General features: G+C 38.1%; 1 long non-coding RNA gene across 1 annotated transcript; it reads left to right on the forward strand.

Moving 5' to 3' along the window:
• The first annotated feature begins 9,503 nt into the window (after window positions 1–9,503).
• On the forward strand, window positions 9,504–10,801 carry LOC113353162. The gene is made up of 2 exons (XR_003361113.1): window positions 9,504–10,194; window positions 10,350–10,801. It is a non-coding gene; the product is annotated as an uncharacterized LOC113353162 (long non-coding RNA).
• The last annotated feature ends 672 nt before the right edge of the window (window positions 10,802–11,473 follow it).

The following is an 11,473-nucleotide window of genomic DNA, read 5'->3' on the forward strand; positions in this document are numbered from 1 at the left end:
AAAAATTAATAAATCCGCGTCGGCGGCGCCAAAATGAAAAAGTTTTTTGCTTGTCGTTGTTGTAAATAAAGATTCGAACTCTAAGACTTGTGAAGATTAAATTTAAATGTTTAATGAAAATAAAAAAGCAAAAGCCAGAGTTACTAGGACTAGGAGTTCACCAAATATTCAAATTCATGCGATTTACCTATTTATTCTGAACCATTATAGCTTATTCAATAAGAATTTTGACTCTATTTCTTTGCCTAAGGTAGATCCTTAAAATATTAATTGTAAATCTTAAGCATGGCATATCAAAAGAATTAATCCTAAGCATAAACCATCAAACGAAATGACAATTAATTAAAAAAAATCTTTTTCTAATTTTAATTTAATGCAAATAGTCATATAAATAATTAAATGAATTTACCACATGACGAATTTTGGTTTCCTCCATCGTCCCAGAGAAAGGTTTAGATCCACATAGTGAAAAACACACTCAAAATATATTTTTTATTGCTGAAAAATGTGTTTACAAAGAGGAGAATATAACTCAGGGAATTCGCAACGCTGATACGGCGTTACAGAGCTCACAACTACAATAATTGTCACAAACTTAAGATGACGTTACAAACTAACCGTTACAAATTGTTAAAGATACGACCCTTAAAACGACAGTTTTCTACGGTTTTATGTTCTTCGGGTTCTTCTTACCTGCAGCAGCAGAAAAATCTGCTATGCAGCTTCCTATTCCTCTCTGTAGCCTCACCCAACTCTCGATGCCCCTCTCTGACTCCTATGAATCATTTATATACACAACAGTCAAGAAATATTTCGAATAAATGCTCATAACCTCTTCAGTAATGACATTAAACTCGGGAATATTTTCTTTATTCTCACGCGATTCTGAGTTGTTTGATTTATCCCCAAAACTTCTATCCGACAGAAAAATCCTAAGAGAATATCCTCTCTTCAATCCTAACTTCCTATTAAAACTCAGAGAATCAAATCAATTACACCCGATAATATCTTCCTTGCCCTGTTTTGGATAACTACCGAAAATAACCGAGTTTGCTTCTTCAAAACACGTAAAAGACGTGTGTACATAGTGAGCATATAATATTTGTTCAAATCCCATGAAAATCTGCAATAATATCTTCCCAAAAATACAGCCATACTCCAAAAATATCTCACGGGCACGTGCATTAACCTGTTTTTCTTCCAACTCCACGTAACCTCCTGATTCTTCGAGTTTAAACAACTTGCTATCCTTGTTTAACCGTAACAGGGTTGTATTAATCCAAATATATTAGAAAATCTCGATAATAACTCTTCAATCAATTTTCAGAAATCTTCACAGGTTTAAAACATTTTCCCGCAAAAAGTATTTTTTATCTTTTGCTTCAAATCGATCACTGTAGCCAAATTCGATCAAGTTCAAAGACCTTACCAAGCCTGTTTAACAAAAAGGAAGATACCCATTCAATTTAAGCCATTAAGTCTCACTCGAACAGCTCCAAAAGCCAAACCCTAATTCTGCCACCATTTTTCCCGCCAAAATTGAATATTCAAACGAAGAAGAAGGTCTCCACTTATCCTGAGTGCTGGAGTGTGAATAGCAATAGGTGCTGATTAGTAAAGAAGGTGCCCCTTAGTAATTAAGCTGCCCCTTATCCAAAGTAGGGGTCCGTTTAGCAAGTGTCCTCCGGGGGTGCAAAAATCACTTTTCGAGCAACTTTGTCCATAAGAGCTTATTTCCTTGAAAAGGCATAAAACAAGTTTATTAGTAATAAAATGAGGCCTAGCTAATATAGTTATGGGTGAAAATGCGCCGCACTTTCGTGCTCATCACAAGCTGGATTAGAATAGACACCCTCCGTCAGAATTGACGATGAGGCAAGGCACGACCTAACTCCGCGTATGTCCATCTCGGATCCTAAGGGCAATTGAATCCCACTAAAAGGAAAATAATAAGCAATATATCCCACAAAGAGAGATACCTTGTCGAAGTAAAGCATACATCGCGCTGAACGCGTAGGGTTACAGGAAAATTATTACCCATGTAGGAGCCCTCGCCACCACGGTACCTTCTGGCCAAAGGATACTTGGGTAGGATGATGAATGTTCCACCAAAGGTTAAACATACCTTAGCACCTTGTGGTGACTCGAATGTGAAAATGATTAGACACAACACGTCTACATATATTTATATAATAATAAAGGTACCATAATAGTGTTACAAAAATACGACTAACATGTCATAAAAGTTGCAGATGACAAAGGTTCAGAACGTAACAAAGAGTTGTTTCAAGGAAAGGAGACAGCAAAGGCCCCTCAGCTGAGGGCATAATACAACAAAGAAGTTCAGTTGGAAACAAATCCAGCATAACGTGATTATAGGTAAGGAAGACGGGGAAAGACAACTCCCTCATCCTGGAGCTCGGCCTCCGTAAAGGCATCATTGATGTAATCAATGGCAGAACGCTCAAATTGCACCTTCATCTTTTAAGCCTGAGCCTCTAGATCCGAAGCAGACTTCTGGAGGAGCTCCATCATCTGAGCACTAAGCTTATCATTAGCTTGCTGAAGCCCCTCAGCCTTGAACTTAGCAGCAGCATCAAACTGGCAAGATATTTCCAACGCAGATATCTGACCCTCAAGGCGGCTAATCTTGGCATTTGCACCCACCAACTGCTCCTGGAGACCTGCGGATACGGGTATCAGCAACAAGAAAAAGAAGTTGAAGACACAAAGTACGCTACGAAAAAATAATTATCCTAAGATACCTCCGGCATGACTAAGGGATTCTTCTAAACTATGCTGAGCCTCGGCAAGATCCACCTCAGCCGCATCAAGATCTTCCACAAGGGTATACCTTTCCGTCCGGAGATCATCAACGTCTGTCCGGAACAAAGCATTCTCAGAGGATAAAGCTTAGTACACACTCTCTAACTCTTAAAACCTTCTTACTAAAGATGCATGAGACATGGAAGAAGACACGGAGCTGGCATCGACAAGTTTGTTCTTAAGGGAACAAACCTTAGAAGTCAAGACATTACGTTCCGCAGTGACCTTATCTAAGGAAGCACATGCATCTTCAAAATCGGCATGATACTTCTTGCGAATAATTTCTTGAGCTAAGAGATGTTTCTCGACTAAGGAAATATCCTCCTTTTGCTTTAAAATGAGACTCTCCTTCCAGTTAAGGGCTTCGTCACACTCCTTACGAAGCAAAGCCATCTGCTTCACTAAGTCCGCATTATGGGCAGACTCAAGGGAAAGTTGGGCCTCGTTATGGACGGTTACGTTCATCAGCCTATCAGATTTCTTTTGATAATACCAAACGTCGGAGGTTAACTTGGTCACTTGATCTTGGAGATACCTAAGTTCACTAGAGCTACCGGCTGACAGACGAAGGTTGTCTTAGGACTATGCAACCAAAAATGAAGAAAAAGATAAGGATAAGAAGAAACAAACCTATGACTTTAGAGGACTCAGCGGCTAAGGAAGAATCAACAGCTTTGCGCCCATCCTCGAAAACCTTGGCAGCATTATTATCTCTATCAAGAGCCAATAATCAAGCTTCCAGAGATCTCTGAGTCTTCCTCATATCGTCCTCCAACGAAGATATCTTAGCAACAGAAGCAGCATCACTCGACGATGGCTGTTGTGCAATAGCAAGCGCATATTCTTGACGAGCACGTTCCAACAGGGCACTCAAATGAGTACAGTTAGCTCTATAAACCTTAAATAAGGTGTAGCCAACATCGATCTGCTTGCAAACTCTATAAACGAGTAGTCACATGTGGCAATCTCTTGGCTACAGTGCCAAATCTTGGCCACGGTGCCAAAAACCTAATTTGGCCACGCCAAAGACATGCCAACCATGCCTCCATATCGCTGGCTACCAAACGGAAGGTGGCAACAATCAACGGTTGTCCTTCCTCCTGAGATGCAGATCTCAGCCGTACAAACTTGCCACCAAACGACTTGTGGCAATCTCTTGGCTACGGTGCCAAAACCCTAATTTGTCCATGGTGTCAAAGCCCAAATTTGGCCACGCCAAAGCCATGTCGTCCATTCCTCCATGCCGATGGCTTCCAAACGGAATGTGGCAACAATCAACGGCTGTCCTTCCTCCTGATATGCAGATCTCAGCCGTACAAACTTGCCACCAAACGACTTGTGGCAATCTCTTGGCTACGGTGCCAACTCTTGGACATGGTGCCAAAGCTCTAATTTGGCCACGCCAAAGCCATGCCTCCATGCCACTGGCTGCCAAACGGAAGGTTGCAACAATCAACGACCATCCTTCCTCCTGAGTTGCAGATTTTAGCCGTACAAACTTTCCACCAAACGACTTGTGGAAACCTTTGGATACCCTGCCAACTCCTTGGCCACGGCATATACTTAGATATGCCAATTCTTTGGTTACGGCACCAAACCCTAATTAGCCACGCCAAGAGCATGCGCAAGCCATTCCAGCATCGTGGCCACACTACTGGCTACCAACGGAAGGTAACCACAATCAACGGCTAACCTTCCTCTCAAGATGTGAAATCTCGGCCGTAGAAAGTCACCACCAAACAGGCAAGCCTCTCAATCTTAACTTTCCAAACAATAGCGACATGCTACACGTTTTCCATGAAAACACTCGAGACATCAAAACATGTCACAAACTTGGGGATGCTCATCAGGGTATTGGTCTGGCGGTTTACAGCGTGTGGCGTACACTACGCCCGTTACAAGAAAGTGTCATAAGATTGAGGCGGTTAGTAAATACAGGTAGTAATGGTGAAACATTTTCTTCATTATGGAAACATCAATTACAGGCGTTACCCGTTACCGCTCTCTTTTATTTACTCAACCGTTTCCACTTCTTACGAGACCAAGGTACGTTTTTGTCGCGACTTGTATAAATAGGTCTCACCTATTTCTACCAAAAGACAAGTTTTGGGGTAAAGAGCATACAACACTCATATATCACTTGTTAGCTTTCCAATCTGCTAGCGTTTCACTTTCTGATACAAGTCGTCAAACAACCACTCTTCCAGAATCAACTATTCTGGTCTCAACACTCTCTTCGATTCCCTCCCTAAGACCAACCCTTCTCCTTCACTTTGTGACCGAAGCAAGTATGGAACGTCCATTTCTTGGTTTACGCCGGATTTGTACATATTGATCTCTCGAATAAAAGTACTCCCTTGCAGTACATTGTTTAGGGTTTAGACTCGTTTCTCACACACACACACGAAATTACCAAAATCAGCAGAAACTGTTTTCACCCTCAAACACCCATGAAATCTGTATAGACAACCAACTCAAATTGATCTGACTTTGTAAATGTGAGACGATGATCCTTTGTTCCTTGCAGGTACCTCAAAAAAAAATTTGCAGCTTTCCAGTGTTCCATTCCAGGATTCACAAGGTATCTTCCCAGCATACCAACTATATAGCTGATATATGGTCGTGTGCAAACTTGGACATATATTAAACTTCCCACCACATAAGCATCAGGGATTTTATCCATTTGTTTACGTTCCAGTTCATTCTTAGGATAAATATTGAGTCCAGACTTGTCTCCTTTAGAAACCAGAACTATACTTGGCTTACATGCAATCATCTCAAACCTATATGCTTTTTGTGAGATTGATAATGTTCCAAGTGATCTATCACGGGATATTTCTATCACAATCACATAAGAATCCTCGCCCATATCTTTCATTTCAAAATTCTTCGGGAGATATTCCTTAGTTTCATGCATAACGCCAAGATCATTACTCGCAAGTAGTATGTCATCTACATACAATACCAAAAATATGAACTTCCTCCCATTGATCTTGAGGCATATGCATGGATCTACAAAATTTTCTTAAAAATCAAATATTTGAATGGTTTCGTTGAATTTTAGATACCACTGCCTGGAGGCTTGCTTAAGTCCATAAATTGATTTCTTAAGTTTGCAGACCATGTGTTCCTGTCCTTCTAAGGAAAAACCTTCAGGTTGACACATGTATATTTCTTCTTCATGCTCACCATTAATAAAGGTTGTTTTCACATCCATTTGATGTAATTCAAGGTCATATTGAGCTACTAATGCCAGAATAATTCTGATAGAGTCTTTCTTTGACACGGGAGAAAAAGTCTCTTTGTAATCAATGCCATATTTCTGAGTGAAACCTTTGGCTACAAGTCTAGCTTTATAACGTTCAATATTGCCATTAGCATCGCGTTTGGTCTTAAAGACCCATTTACATCCGATTGCTTTGTGTCCTTCAGGAAATTCAACGTTTTCCCATACTCCATTATCATCCATCGATTTTTTTCTCGAATTTCAAGCATTAATCCATTTACCAGAATTACTACACTTGATAACTTGTGAATAAGAAACTGGATCTTTCATAATCCCCTAAATCAAAATCCAATTCTTGTAGATAAACCACATAATTATCAGGAATAGCCTTTCTCCGTTCTCCGGTAGATTTTCTTAAGGCTACTTCTTGTGGTTGTTCTACAATTTCTTCAGTGGTAATAGTCTCATCATGAAGCTCCAGTGTCGTTATTTGTGTTTCTCTCTCATCAATCGGTTCTACAACCGGAGGAGTCACAATATATGTAGAAATCTGAGGTAAAGGGATTATTACTCTGATTTCTTGAACATATTTTTTTTGCACCGGTGTACTCACACTAACTTCGTCATCCTTAATGAATTTTGTATTTCCAGTTTCAACAATTCTCATACTATGGTTAGGAAAATAAATGATATACCCTTTGGATTTTTCAGGAAAACCAATAAAGTAACCGCTAACAGTTTTCATTCGGATTATAAACTTTCACTTCTGCTAAACAACCCCAAACTTCCAGGTCTTTTAAACTAGGTTTCCAGCCCTTCCACAGTTCAAAAGGAGTCTTTGGAACTTGTTTGCTTGGAACTCTATTTAAAATGTACACAGCATAACGGAGAGCATACATCCACAAACTTAAGGGTAAAGTCGCACGACTAATCATGCTTCTAATTATTTCAATTATAGTACGATTTCGCCTTTCTGCTACACCATTCTGCCAAGGTGAGCATGAAGTTGTGTATTTAGCAACACTTCCAAGCTTTTGAAGAAGTAAAGCGAAAGATGTTGTCCCGTTTCGTTATACCTTCCATAATACTCTCCACCTCTATCAGACCTAGTGATTTTCACCTTCTTTTTTAATTGCCTTTCAAATTCGGTAATGAATTGCTCCACAACATTTACAACTTTAGATTTATCATGCAATAAGTAAAGATAACAAAAACGTGAAAAATCATCAATAAAGGTGATAAAATATTTTTCTCCACCAAAAGTTGGAACGTCGAAGGATCCACAAATATTTGTATCTACTGTTTCAAGGAGTTCGGAACTTCTTGTGGCACCTTTCTTTGTGTGTTTTGTCATCTTGCCTTTATTACAATCCACACAGCTCTTATAATCAGTAAAATCTAGGTTCTGTAGAATCCCATCTTTTACCAATCTTTGAAGATTTTCACGAGATATATGTCCCAGCTTCTTATGCCACAAAAATGGGGAATTACCATCAGCGTGTTCAGTTTTATCATTATGATGCATGGTTAAATAGGTTCCAGGTATTGATGATGATGATAAATTTAACTTGTAAAGACCATCAAAAACATAACCAGAACCAATAAATTTAAAATCTTTAAACAAACTAAAACATCCATTGGCAATTTGAAACTGAAAACCTTGTCTATCTAGTTGAGAAACTGAAATTAAATTGCGAGAAATAGTTGGAACATAAAGAGTGTTTTCCAAATCTAGAAAGTATTCATGGTCTAGAATCAGACAATAGGTGCCTACAATATTAACTGGGGATTTATTGTCATTGCCCATAGAAAGGAAGTTTTCATTCTGGTTTGTGATTTGGGTTGAAAGGTATCCCTGCACCGAATTAGAAATATGAACGTTAGCACCAGGGTTAAACCACCATAATAAAGAAGATTCTTTAATAGTCAAATTTGTTTCAAAATAACTTACGAATCCCAACGGATTACCTTTATTTTTGAACCATTTTTGACGCTTAGTGAAATCTTTCTGAAAATGACTAGGTTTCTTACAGAAACGACACTTATTGTCATCTTGCTTTGCCCTCTTATTTTCATGTTGACCAGAATTTTTTGTGGTGCTCCTTTATTGCCCTTTGCAGGCCTGCGCTTATTGTTCACTCCTCGGTTGACGAAATGCGCTTGATTGAGGCCTTGCTGGTCCAACGTAGCTTCCTCTTGAACCAGGATGTTTCCCAATTCATTTGCAGTCCACTTTTCCTTAATAGTGTTGTAATGCACTTGAAAAGGGGCATACTGAGGTTGAAGCGAATTGAGGATGAATTGGACAAGAAAGTTCTCATCCACAGTTAATTTCATCTTAGTGAGCTTAGCAGCAATGCTTCGCATTTCTATCACGTGCTGGTGCATTGACCTAACACCGGTATACTTCATGGTTGTCAAATCATCCATCAACTTCCCAGCTAGAGACTTATCCGCTGTTTTAAAGCGGTCTTTTACGATTTTCATAAAGTCCTTAGCATTTTTAGGTTCAGGAAGTGATCCTTTAATGTTTGCATCAATGTGCATTCACATCAGCTATATGCTCAGCCTATCACTTCTCTCCCACTTTTTTAGGAGATCCTTATCTTCAGTGGAACTTTTATCATCTACAACTGGCTTTTCAATTTGGAGAGCAAGATCAATATCCTGCACACCCAAAGTGAACTCAACGTTCTCTTTCTATTCTGAGAAGTTGGTTCCATTGAAGAATGAGATAGACGAAGTATATGAACGCAAATACTTAGAACTAGAAGCTGTAAAACATGACAAAGATACACAAAGTCAAACTCACATACATACAAATTAAGAAACTCCTGCGGGTAGAATCTTAAATAAAATAATAACCATGTCATAAAGTCATATAATCATTCACATATATATAAGCAAAGCAAAGACAAACATATGTGGGCATTATGCCTTTCATAGTTACATATATAATCATAATATTTGTTCAAACATGTGAACTAGAGTAACCTGTGGGTTACTTTTCATTCAAATATGTATGACTAAATAATTATTTCTTAATGTTTATATGTACAAACACTTGAACAAACATCTCATGTGGGTGATAATTGTTCTCATGTGATTGCATTAAACGACGTAGACTTACAATGACATGTTAATTAGACCGACCGAGCGAAGCGAGGGAGGAATCTATATATGGTGACTTTGTGTCAAAATGGACATGATTTTTTTCCCAATTTCACGTAAAAGATTGGATTTGGTTCAACGATGAAAGGACCTCATTGCCCCTCTTTGATTTTTTTTCTTCTTTAAACGGACGTAAATAATTACAATGTTGAGGACATTTTTGTAAATTAGTCGACTGAAAAAAGGACACGGAGGTTGGATATATGTTAATTTTTGAGGGTGTTTTGGTAAAAAAAACGAGGTAGAGGTTAGAGGTCGATCCCGACCACCTCCAAATTTTCATTTTTTTTCCTTCTTTTTTTCCCTTTCTCTCTTCTTCTTCGTCCTCCCGATTTCTTCTGAGAACAACAATCTTTATCAACCAGAGATGAATTGGAGGCTTCGAGATTGAAATAAGAGGAGATCGATCCTGCATTAAGTAACGGTAGCGGTGTTGTTCTCAATAGATGATTCTGAGTCAAGGAAACAAGATAATTCAGAGAGAACTGGAAGAAAGTTAATGCATAATTTGTGTTGATTAGATGGGGCTTGAGTTGATTGAAACAATAAGAATTGATGGATCTAATGATCGAGGTGGTGTTAATTAGGGCTTGGGGGTTTTGCCTTTTGTTCTGAAATAATAAAGAATTGAGATTGGAAGTTTCAATGAAGAATTTATAAGTTTCAGGATTGAGATTGGAAGTGTGAGTCGAAGTAGTAAAATTGAGATTGGAAGTTTCTTTGTTACTGCTAGTAATTGGGAGAATCGGTCTAATTACTCGCTGGGATCGTTTGAGTATTGGGTTCAGGATTTCGATGCTGAGGTTTTCGTCGAGTTGGAAAGGATTAATGAGAATCGAGCTCAATCTGATGAAGTTTCAGTTTCTGTTGGTGGTGCTGCTGCTGGTGATGATGGGGATGAACCGACGAAGATTGTGATTGAAAATCTTGTTCGAGCTGAATCTGATGAAGCTGCGTCTTATGGAGAATAGGTTTACTCTTCTCTTTTATTTTTACATTTTGATTTCCGATTATTTGAATTTGAGAGTAATTTTTAGTTTTTTTTTCTAATCTCTGAGTTACTCACACTAATTTGAATACCAACTATCAACTCCTCATTAAGTTTTGTTGTTGTTATTTTGAACAGACAAATTGCAACTCACCTGTATTCAAGAAGGGGAAATAAATTGATTGATGATGGTAATTTAAGCTACTGTTTAAAGAGGGATACGGTATTAGCTCAGACAATTGCCTATTGAAGACATAGATTCTAAATGCAAGGTATTTATCTCTTTTCTTCAAACCTATTTTTCTCTTCAGAGTATCATATAAAATTGTAAGTATTACCAGAACAGTAGTCAAATTAGCTTGGAAAACTTAATAATTGCTGAACTAGATACTATTTGCATATCTGAACAATAGGTTTTTCCATGGATGACGTTTGTATCAGAATGAGTGTAGTATTTTCTTTGCTTTACAATTTAGAAATGGTCTTGTACAACTACTATGTGAGTATAGATTTCATTAATAGATGTTGGTTTTCTTCACATTCTGTAATGGTTGATTCTGCAGTCGTTAATTCATTCCACCTTATTGCAATCTGTGTTTGGGTTTCTTACAAGATGCCCCTATGTGGTTGTCTATCTTGCATGTGAGTTGGTAATCAGTCAGTTTTAAGTTTCGCCTTCTCAAATTGGTAGTGCTTCATCACCAATGATTCAACATTTTGAGATTTATTTGGTTCACAATTTTCAGTTGTTGAAATTGGAGACTGATTGCCTGATTGTTACGAATAGTTACAATATACTGTATTGGAGGATTTTACTATACTCATTGCATTATGATCAAGCTGCAATTTCTGGTTATTGACAAGTGAGATGATATAATTCTTGAAGGGCCTCTAATGATTATTCTTGAAGTGTCTTTAACTGTGTTGCAACGATACGCCTAAAAAAAAAATCAGCCGTATCGATACGTATTTACACGGATACGCGTACTAATACTCCGGATACTTCAAGATACAACTCAGTTAGAAAACTTTGACTAAATATTAGGTATCAACAGCTGTCAAGATAAATGATAAATCTCAGTACCTTAATATCAGAAAATTTAGATATTTTACTAGATTCTACGAGAAGTTTTAACTATAGTGACAAAATATTAGTTCCAAATCTGTTTCCTGATCTTGCTCTACCAGACCTTTTCTCTCTCCAGTGAGGTTAATCATACATATTATAATTCAATCATGCAAACACACATATCATATATTTA

This window comes from Papaver somniferum, chromosome 2 (genome assembly GCF_003573695.1).
Source record: "Papaver somniferum cultivar HN1 chromosome 2, ASM357369v1, whole genome shotgun sequence".
Taxonomy (NCBI): domain Eukaryota; kingdom Viridiplantae; phylum Streptophyta; class Magnoliopsida; order Ranunculales; family Papaveraceae; genus Papaver; species Papaver somniferum.